This window comes from Calonectris borealis, chromosome 1 (assembly GCF_964195595.1).
Source record: "Calonectris borealis chromosome 1, bCalBor7.hap1.2, whole genome shotgun sequence".
NCBI classification, from domain to species: Eukaryota; Metazoa; Chordata; class Aves; order Procellariiformes; family Procellariidae; genus Calonectris; species Calonectris borealis.
Genome location: NC_134312.1, coordinates 71,249,280 through 71,259,429, shown reverse-complemented (window position 1 = coordinate 71,259,429; position 10,150 = coordinate 71,249,280).

Here is a 10,150-nt window from a genome sequence, read left to right as displayed (position 1 = left end):
AAATAAAGCGAGAGCTTTCTTTCTACAGGCATGTGTGGGAAGGGCAACAACAGAGCAATTACATGGTGGGTGGGAAAGTGGATTTTGTCACTTGGCAGGGCTGACAGGCAGAAATAAACTGCTTCTAGGGGGATAGCAGGGTAAGAACTTGCACATCAAGAGCATAAGCAGAATTAAAATGGGCCCTTAAGGGGATTTATTGAGGGCTTTTTTTTTTTTTTTAAAGTGCCTAAGGCCCCTACTAGTTCATTGTGTGCAAGGCAAGAATCAGGAGCGGGGAGAGAGAGTGAGCAAGTTGCATCCAAACTAGTAAGAAACAGTTCTGACTGCGAGAATATGATTGCCACCCTTATGCAGCTGTTACAGATGTGGGGCAATGGCACCTTCAGCATGTAGGGCCGGTGAGGGAAGGAGTCGTGGTCAAGAAGGCAGCACGGAAGAAACATTCTCCCTTTTTCAAACCAGTAATGGAGTCCCTTTCCTCTTTTTTGTGCGTAAAAAACCGCCACGTGTTGGCCATGGTGTCCAGAGAGATATAACCCTGCCTTTGGGCACACGACACATTGCCAGGAGGAGGCAGTAAATGATTTGAACTAGTCTGAATTTAGATGCATGAGCACTTGAATTCCCTCTATCTGTTGCAGACTTTTTCTGCGGGTGCGATTGTGCTCCTCTTACTTTTTCTTGGTTTCCCTGGAATTCCATATTACTCATATGAAGGCAGAAGGCAAAGCCTGCTTCGGTTCGACTGGAAGAGGGGAACGAAGCATAGCTGTTCTGTACCCACAACTGCAGGGTGCTGTTGGCCTTCTGTGGGAAATACATATTACTAACATGGGTTACAATAACTATGGATTGTTGATATACACATTCTGATCATGGAGGTGGTTTTGCTTCTTTTTCATGTTTTTTCTCTCAAAAAGAAAACAACTAGTGATTTCCACCAATGTCGATCGACACGGACAGTCGCAAGGCAATCATTCTGAATTGGAAATAGCAGATTGCTGCAAAAGAAATGTAATAAATATGATATATGGGATACATAGGGATATGTTCATGCACCACAGGTTCATTCCACCCATCTCTATCCCTTATGCCCATCGCAGGGGGAGCCCTCTGATATAGCAAATCCAGCAACTTCCCTCTCCCTTTCCTTTCCAGAAGAAGTGATGGAGGGGATGTCAACCTTCTCTTCCAGTGCTGAGTGCTGCGAAGGGCTGGGTAGTGGAGTTTCCCTTCACACATAAAACATGTACTGCTATTTCACGGACCCTAGGTTTCACCCGAGATGGCAACAACCAAACCTGAGTGGCTCATCATTTAGCGGTGCCAAGACTGGCAACTCATCACACTCCTTTGGTGCAACGTTGCTTGTAAGAGCAGGCTGTGCTGCCATGCAGTGCACTACAGCTGGAAGAGAATAAGCCTGCCTTCAGCAAGACAGCCTAGAGATTTTTTAGATGGCAGATGATTGGTGATGTCACGTAAAATTGACAGCTCTTCAGTCAAAAGGAAGAAGCTTGACTTAATGAGTGCCATGGGTGGGTGTATAAGCAAAGACTTTTCTAAGAATTATCATTACCTGGGAAAGGCAATTTTCAGCTGAATTGACATTCCAGTAATTAAGGGCCAATGTAGAGAATCTTGGTCATTATAACTATTTAAATTTCCAAATTGCTTAGTTTAGAATTGCTTATGGTTGAACTGCTACTGACAGCTCCATCACTTTCTATTCTCAGCCAGCTTGATTGGCAAATTGATGAGGTCTGTACCACGCACCCACGGTTCCATTTTGGTGCCAAAAATCACTACCTGGAGCAGAACAACGAGTAGCAACTACGGTCAGATCAAATCACAATGAATCCAGGTTTTATGTTCACTTCTTGATAGTGTATATGCATGTTAAAGGGGTCACCGGGTGGCAGATTCTTGAAAAACATGGTGTAGGATGTCATTGTATTTTAGTTATTTAAATTTACCTTCTCAGTGTATGCTTTTTATCAGACTAGTTGGAATCCACATTGCTGGGCTAATTCAGAACTTTTTTTTTTTCTGGCTTTTTTCCTCTGTGTTGACAGCCTCGGGTGGACAATGCTTTTCAAATGGCGAATGCTATTTTGTGGTCATAGGAACTTTTTTCAGAGAGATGGGTAAAAGAAACATCTGGACGTTCTGAGGAGATTGCATCATGTCTTGAAGCAACTTCCCTAATTTTGAAAGTGAACCATTATATGTTCTATCTGTCAGTTGTTTTAATTCTCTTGTCATATCAAAGTCAAAGAGACTGGGAGAGAGAAACCATATTTTTATTTTAACAATTTAGAAGACTGTGCATTATTCTGCAAGAATGGAGGCCCCGGATCTCTTTTAGGTTTACCATGTTGGCCTCCTTTCCCCCCCTGTAAAAATGTATTAACTTATCATGTACTTTGTTCTACTGACTTAGAGAGGGAAATTTTTTTTTAGTCCCTCTTCCTCTGTACTGTCACTTTTGATTCACAGTTGCTAAGCGTTGCAAAAGCTCACCAGAGGGACACTCTCATAGTGTGATTTGCAAACTTTGAAATAACACCCACCAGCAGAAGCACCATATGCTACGAAGTTGCACAGTAAACTGACAGCAGTATTTCATTTATAATTTGAATTTCCAAAAATGTCAGCATTTTTCACATCAACAAATGCCTCTCAGCTTGCAGTGCATGACTCTTTCCTCTGAGTGGACATGAAATTATGCTAATTCTGCTTAAATTTCTACAGACTTTATTAATGACAGCCACATTAAAATCAATTCATTTTTATTATGGTAACTTGTGATATTGAAACAAAATAAATCTGTGAATTTTCTGAATGTATAGCTAAGTCATTGGGTTATACACTATGCAAATGTATGTGTAGTTTATGGCATGTGGACTTTGTGGCTCTCTGTAACATTGATAATCCAGTGCACCCTTTTTGATAATAAAATAAAGTACCAAGGAATATTTTTTTAATCAATCAAAGGCAAACTTCACATAAAACACAAGCTGTTCCCTTTGTGGTTAATTTTCATCCAGCTGCACTTAAGTACAACAGAGCCAGCAGAGAAAAGTACTTGGCAACACTTCCTAATTAGGGGACGTTAATTACAGCTAAATACTATACAATTTCTATGTTATAAGGGTTCATCTAAATCAATGTTATTATGGTACTACAGGAATTAATAATGATTTCATACTTAGAAGCTGTTGCCAAACTACCCATTAGTTCAGAGTTTAAAATGACTTTACAATGAAATCTCTAAATCTGCATTACATGAAACACTGGAGCATTCGCAGACAATCACACATGGCACTTCTATTGTGTATTAATAACTGCGCCTGATGGCATCCCGTTTTCATGCTGGAGTGTTGATGGGGTGGGCGAGAGAGAGAGGGAGGAAAAGGCCCTGCGAGACAAGGCATGCATCCTTACAAACTGTGAAGGTGAGATCTCTCTCCGAGAATGGAGATCAGCCCGTCCGCTGGGAGGTTTGATGCGGATTTCTTGGGGCGGGGGACAGGCAGGCCCGCTAACAAACCCACAGATACTTCGTACACGAGCAGGTCAGATGCCAGTGCTGAAATACCAAACTGGGGGTGCATAGGGTTGTGCGGTGGGATCGCAGCCCCTCGGTTCATTGAGGAACACGGCTGGCTCCCAGGCCACCATTTCAGACATGCCCCTCCACTTAGGATGGAGAACTTGTTATGGAGCTGATACGTGCTGAAATGCCCTTCACTGCATCTACTCGTATACTTGTTTTAAATACAACGCAATGATTAAATCACTTGGTGTTGCATCCTGCGTTTCTAGCAGCATCTGCCTTGTTAAAATTATGGCTTAGCATTTCTGAATCAATCCAAATCAGAAAGCAAAGGAGGAACATTCACCTACTATGCAGATGGAGAATTTCTCTCAGGTTATTTCTTATTAAATAGGGATCCACAGGTGCCTATTACTGTCATAGCAGCCACTGCTCAGCAGCCTTGTCAGTAAAATGGGAAGACCAGACTAGATGCACAGAGCAAACTAACACCTGGGCTGTACAGAGGCGGGGAAGCTGCTGAGCTCCGGGTCTGCAGTGCCTCAGCACAGGCCTCGCAGGGAGGAAGCTTGAATGGCTTAAAGCCCTCTTTGTGCTCACTCGATTTGAGACAGCTCCACTCCCTCCAGTTTCCCTCAGCACAATTTGTACAACTTACAGGACCCTCCCTGTGCTGCAGGAGCTCGTTGGTCTTCTCCCCCACCCAGAGTTACTGCTACCCTGGAAAACGCTTAGCTGTACCCTTCATTTCCAGTGCCATGGGGAACTTCTCCCTTAGTGGCCACTCCCTTAGTTTTTATCTCATTCTGCCCCTTTTTTTCAGCGTGGTGGACGAGGTACGGTACGTGCAAAGAGATACCTGCCTTCGGGGGGGTCTGCTGTACAACTTCCTTGGTTTATTTCTGAGAAATGGACAGAGAAAGATTAGTGTTGTTGCAGGGAAAAGCTGCTCGATTCATATGTTTTAAAGCAAATCAGAATCAAAGCAGGTTATTGATTTACTAATGACATGTAATTAACTGGCAGTCAGTGAACTATACATCCAGGGTCAATATCAGCAGCACAACAGATAAACCACAATACAAGATGCTTACAAAATGTAAATAAACACTTGCAAATTCAAGAAAGGCATTACTTCCATAAGTAATCCCCAAAAATTTTAACCTCATGCCCTCCCACCACGTTCACCCCATGTGAGGGTGAAGAAGGACCCCATAAGGTCACATATGCCCACCTGTGGTGCAGGTCCCCAGGCATTGTACCCCGTACCGTCAGTCCACTCACAGCGTCCCCGGGGAGGAGGCACTGCCTAGCCTTGATGGAGGTGGGGGTATGAGTGGGTGTAAGTGAGTGTGGGCCCCCCAAAAAAGGTGAAAGAACCTTGCAGGAGTTTAAAGTCCAGCAAAGGAAAAGTCACGTTCAGCAAACACACGCAGAGTTTTATAAGACAGATCCTGAGCTGCTGGCTTTGAAGAGCCGACCTCCAACCAAGTTATAAAAGTTGTTTTGCTGCACTGTCCCAGGACGGGAACATCAGAAGGATCAGTAGATAGATGCAAAATTAACCCTTTCTAAGAAGTCAGCTGCAGGAACCCGCGGAGGAAATATTTTTAGATCGATACAGGTATCCACAATCACCTAAAGAAGACAGGCAACACTGGGAGATGTGTAAGCCTTTAACTGAAATAATCACCCATGCAGACTATGTTTTTTAAAGTTTTGTTCCAGCTGTGGACAGAAGCAGTAACAATCAGACAGGCTTGCTAATCCAAATGTATCCAAACCAGCTGGCCCTGCTGGGTACATGTGCATGGCACCCCGTGTGGGACACCCCAGTGCCACCCCAGAAGAACAAGAGGCACAAGGCCAAAGTAGAAGGCATGCCCAAAGTAGAAACCAGGAAGGCACCAACGCTGCAGGTAGGTTTGTGCCCATGGCCCAGGGTATCACTGGCTTGGGGCAGGATTACCGTCATGCCCGTATTTTGGATAGACAAGATATTCAGGCTTTCACTCACATCACCACTGCTGTTCTTTAGACAGGCAACAGAGTACTCTGCCTGCAAACCACAATCTTTTGCCTTTCAGTTTATAGTGAAAGCACTTTTTGTTTAAGAAAACATATCTATATTAGTACTAAAATTGTATTTTAGTGAAACATTTAGTAATATTTACATTAGAAGTACACTACAGATAGTGCTGCATCTTTTTACGTATGGAGCAAAGGGTTGACTTGCAACAGACTGCTATTTTGATAAGAATACCTTCTGCTTAGGAACTATTCTTAAGTTTAGTTTTCAAGCGTTATTCCAAATCCATGTTATAAAATGTTTATACATGCACTTAGGAGCATGGTTATGACATAGCTGTAAAAGAAGAAAAAAACCCAGCAACCGGCGTCTTTTCGCATACTTAAAAAGTCAGAAGGGATTTGCAGCTCCCTCACCCTCGGGCCATGCAAAGCTAACCCTCACAAAGGGTGCTGCTAAAGCGCCCGTATGCCCCCCACCACCCAGCGCGCTCCCGTGGCGCTCGCCTCCACACCGTCCGCAGTCACAGGGTAGCCCGAAATCTGGAGGGAAGCGGAGGGGTCTGTCACTTTAAGGATGTGAAAGGAGATGTTCCCGTGACAATAAAAGTACTCCTAAGTGCACCTCCAATCATAAATCATTTTCAAAATTGCTCCTGGCTTTTTAATTTCTTTCATTTGGGGGATTTATAGTGCGCTGATGTGCCAGACTGTTTATTCCACGGGCTGCCTGTCACGTGGTGCCCCACTGGCAAGGTACCAGGCTCCGGTCCACGTTAATCTAAACCCCTGCAATGATCATCTGTGATTTCTAATAAATGACTGATAACTCTGTGTGCAACTCTTGCAATGATTAAAGTTAACATCGGCACAGAGTGCAGGCTGTTTCAGCTGTTTTTTGACAGCTATTTGCCATTCTTCCCTTTTGGTATTGCCATCACTGAAACAAAAAGCTTCTTGTTTGAAAATTATTTATGGAGTGTTGCAGAGCTTTATAAGATTTTCATGCACCACTCTGCGAGCTGGTATCCTTTTGGATTAGAGTGTACTCTCAATTTCAGTCCATGGATGAGAACGACTTGATTTCTTTTCATACTTTGTAGCTCCAAAAATGTCCATGAATATGTATTGCATCTTTTGACACTCCTTTGTGCCGGTGTCGTGGTTTAACCCAGCAGGCAGCCAAACACCAGACAGCCGCTCGCTCACTCCTCCCCCCCGCCCCCCTCCAGTGGCACGAGGAGAGAATCGGAAGAGTGAGGAAACTCATGGGTTGAGATAAACACAGATTAATAGAACAGAAAAGGAAGGGAAAATAATAATAACAATAATAACAATAATAATAATAGAAGAATATACAAAATTAGAAGAATATACAATATACAAAAGAATATTCGCCGAGCAATGCCCCAAAAAAACCAGCGATCGCTACTTCCTGGACACGCCTACCATTCATATACTGAGCATGACGTTACATGATATGGAATACCCCGTTGGCCAGCTGGGCCAGCTGTACCGGCTATGCTCCCTCCCAGCCTCTTGTGCACGGGAAGCTGAAAAAGTCCTTGACTAGCAGGGTACTTAGCAACAACTAACAACATCAGTGTGTTATCAATATTCTTCTCATACTAAATCCAAAACACAGCACTAGGAAGAAATTTAACTCTATCCCAGCCAAAACCAGGACAGCTGGCTTTTGGGAAAGGTTGTGCAGAATCAGAGAAGTTAAAGACAGAGCGGACCCGTTAGACCGTCCAGCCCATCTGCCTCCCCACACAGGCTTGCGCTTTCTGAACGTTGCTGCCTCATGTTCAGTCGGGTCCCAACTGAGGGGCTTCTGCTGCTTGCCCAATGGGCTGCCAAACAGTCTCGCCTAACTACTTACAGAAAGACTTGTTGGTACTCACCCTCAATTTTCCACGTGTTATTTTTGCCTGGTGCACTGGATATAATCCCAGTATTTTGTATCAAACCATTCTGCTCCATTGCTGGAATTCTCATTTACCTCCATCAACATGCTATTGCCTGTTTGCATTAGTGACATGTAAGGGCACTAGCCAGGAACCACAACACATCACAGCAAGTGCTGTGCGAAAACAGAACAAAAAAAATCAATCCCTGCCTCAATGAGTTAATTGCTCAGATGAATTAAATTTACAACATCCACGACAAGAAACAAACACTGAGGTCTGGAGAGCAAAGCATTTCAAAGTTACAAAACACCAAGTACTAAGGTTGCCTGTGCCACCGTATCTCAAGCTTTGTAAATGCTGCTTTCAGTGACGATAGTGTTCCCTGGTCCATCTGTCTGCCTCTCTTCCAGCCATTCCCAAAATTAAATTCATGGACAGGAGATTAGTGAACCATTTTCTTTTGGTCTCAGTATTCCTCCTCTCCCGATGAGGGACCATGTTCCTGGCAGGCTCACTCCCACGCTCCTTGCCCGGATCACCTCACTCTTGCTGTGCAGCTGCCAGTTCTTGCTTCTGGTCTTCTGAGGCATCTCCCCCCAACGCCTTTCCTTCCACTTTCCCTGCTCACACTGGCACTTCCCGTTTCCTTTATTTCTCCAGCCTGTGCCAGTGTCTTTCCCGCTAGCCTCGCTTTTCCCTGCCGGTGGAATTACGCTCCTCCTGCTGGCACCACGCGCCGTACTAACACCACGAAAGGCAGGTGCCGAGGATCGGGACCATTCTCCCCCTTGCCACAGGTTCATGTTCTGAAATGTGGGAATTTCACAGAGCTCAATTGCCAAAGTTTCTAGGTGTGGGCTGAAAACCCCCAGCCCACTCCGTATTTTTATTCAGCTTTATTTTCTGACTCTTTTTTAGAAGAAAGTTCAGACGAGGAAGACATCTACCTAGAAAATTTCAGTCCAAGCAGTTAGCTCGCCAACACCACAATTGGAGCGTAATGGAGAATATAACGTTTATGGCTCATATAAGTGTTAGAGACTAACTTCTGCCTAGAATAAGCGTAGTTTCTAAGGAAGGATTTAAAGTTCTACTTGTGCTTTGCTCATGCACTTCACTACTCTGGAAACATACCCTATTGACCAATTACGCTGTGTTCAAACACACAAGCAGCAATTAACTTACTCATCTGCCTCACCTGTCACACGTGTATTTAAAATTCTGTCTTAGCATCTCGGCGTTTCTTAATCTCATCAGCAAAACCCAAAGCATTGATGTATTCTGAGGCACCGCACAGGTTTTTTTCTCTCCGTGCGTTGCACCAGTTTTACACCCCATTGAGTTCAGGAGAGCTATGCAGCAGGAAATTAGGCCCAAAGTACATATAGAGGTTTAAATCCGTTTCTAAAACACTGTAACACACTGCTCTGCAGCCCTCTAATGGAGAAAATGGCAGACACGTTCAGCAAAATGAAATGGAATTAACGCTTAACAAAGAAATTTCCCCTGGAGGAGGCAGCTCTGAAAACACATACTCAATTAAGAGCAGACAGATATTTTCCTGCAGTTGAAGTGACTTTTATTTATGCATTTATTTGTTTATTCAGAACAGAAGGTCATGAGTTTTCTTTTTAGTGAAAAGCGGGGGTGGGGGTAAATGAAATTAGATCAGTGGGAAGCGCGCAGGTGAAACCTCCTGGAGGCCTCAGCCTCCCCACCTTTGCTGGGGACTGGGGAGGTCCCTGCTTCTCTGCTGTGCCTCTGAGAGACAGTCTGAGGGCAGAGGTGCTGCGTGTCCCGCGAGTGGCCGCTAATACCTAGCGATCCTCTCGGAAAATGTTACACGTTTCTAATACCGTCTCATCTGACTGTAGTCTAACACAATACATTTAACAAGCAGTGTACTCTCCCGTGTTGCTAACGTACCTGTTTCACCCTGACTGGCTGTGCGGAGTTTGCTCCTTCCTCTCTGGCAAATCCCAAGCCAGCGTAACACCGAGATGCTCCTGCTTGTCAGCGGTTCTCGTGAGGAGGACTCTGCATTGGGATCTTACCTGGCATTTTCAGGACAAGCTTAAGAAAAGTTTCAGAAATTGTGAAACAGCTTTGCCTTCAGTCTGCTGTTGATACCTTTTAGGATGCCTTTTACCTCTGTCTCAGCTGCCTCCTCCTTAGCTTAAATGTCTTAAAGAAATAGGAGTTGTGGGAATTTGCTCCAGATAATGGTAGCGAAAAGTAGTTATTTTTCTCAAAAACTGTAGGAATATACCCGCTCTGGATCCCATCGAGTTGTTTGAATACATTGGACATTCACACTGTAACAGTAGCCAAAGATATCTGTCATTTCTGATTCTTCCTGTAAGCTGAGGCATTAGTCACAGAGCTGAGCCCTTTTTTTTTTAAAAAAAAAAAAACAAAAAACTGCATCCCACGCTCAGGAATAAAGGCGGAAACCATATAAAGATTATTCTCATTTCATTAGCTAATCTGAACAAGCCAAATTACCCATGCTAGCTCTCCATGAAATGTAGTGGTTCCCAGTCCAGCCTCAGCACATCTTCAAGGTATTTATTTAAAGCTCCTTGAGCTTTAAACACGTGCAGGGCAGGTCACTTTTCAGACCATGAATTTTTAGGAGCCACTCTTT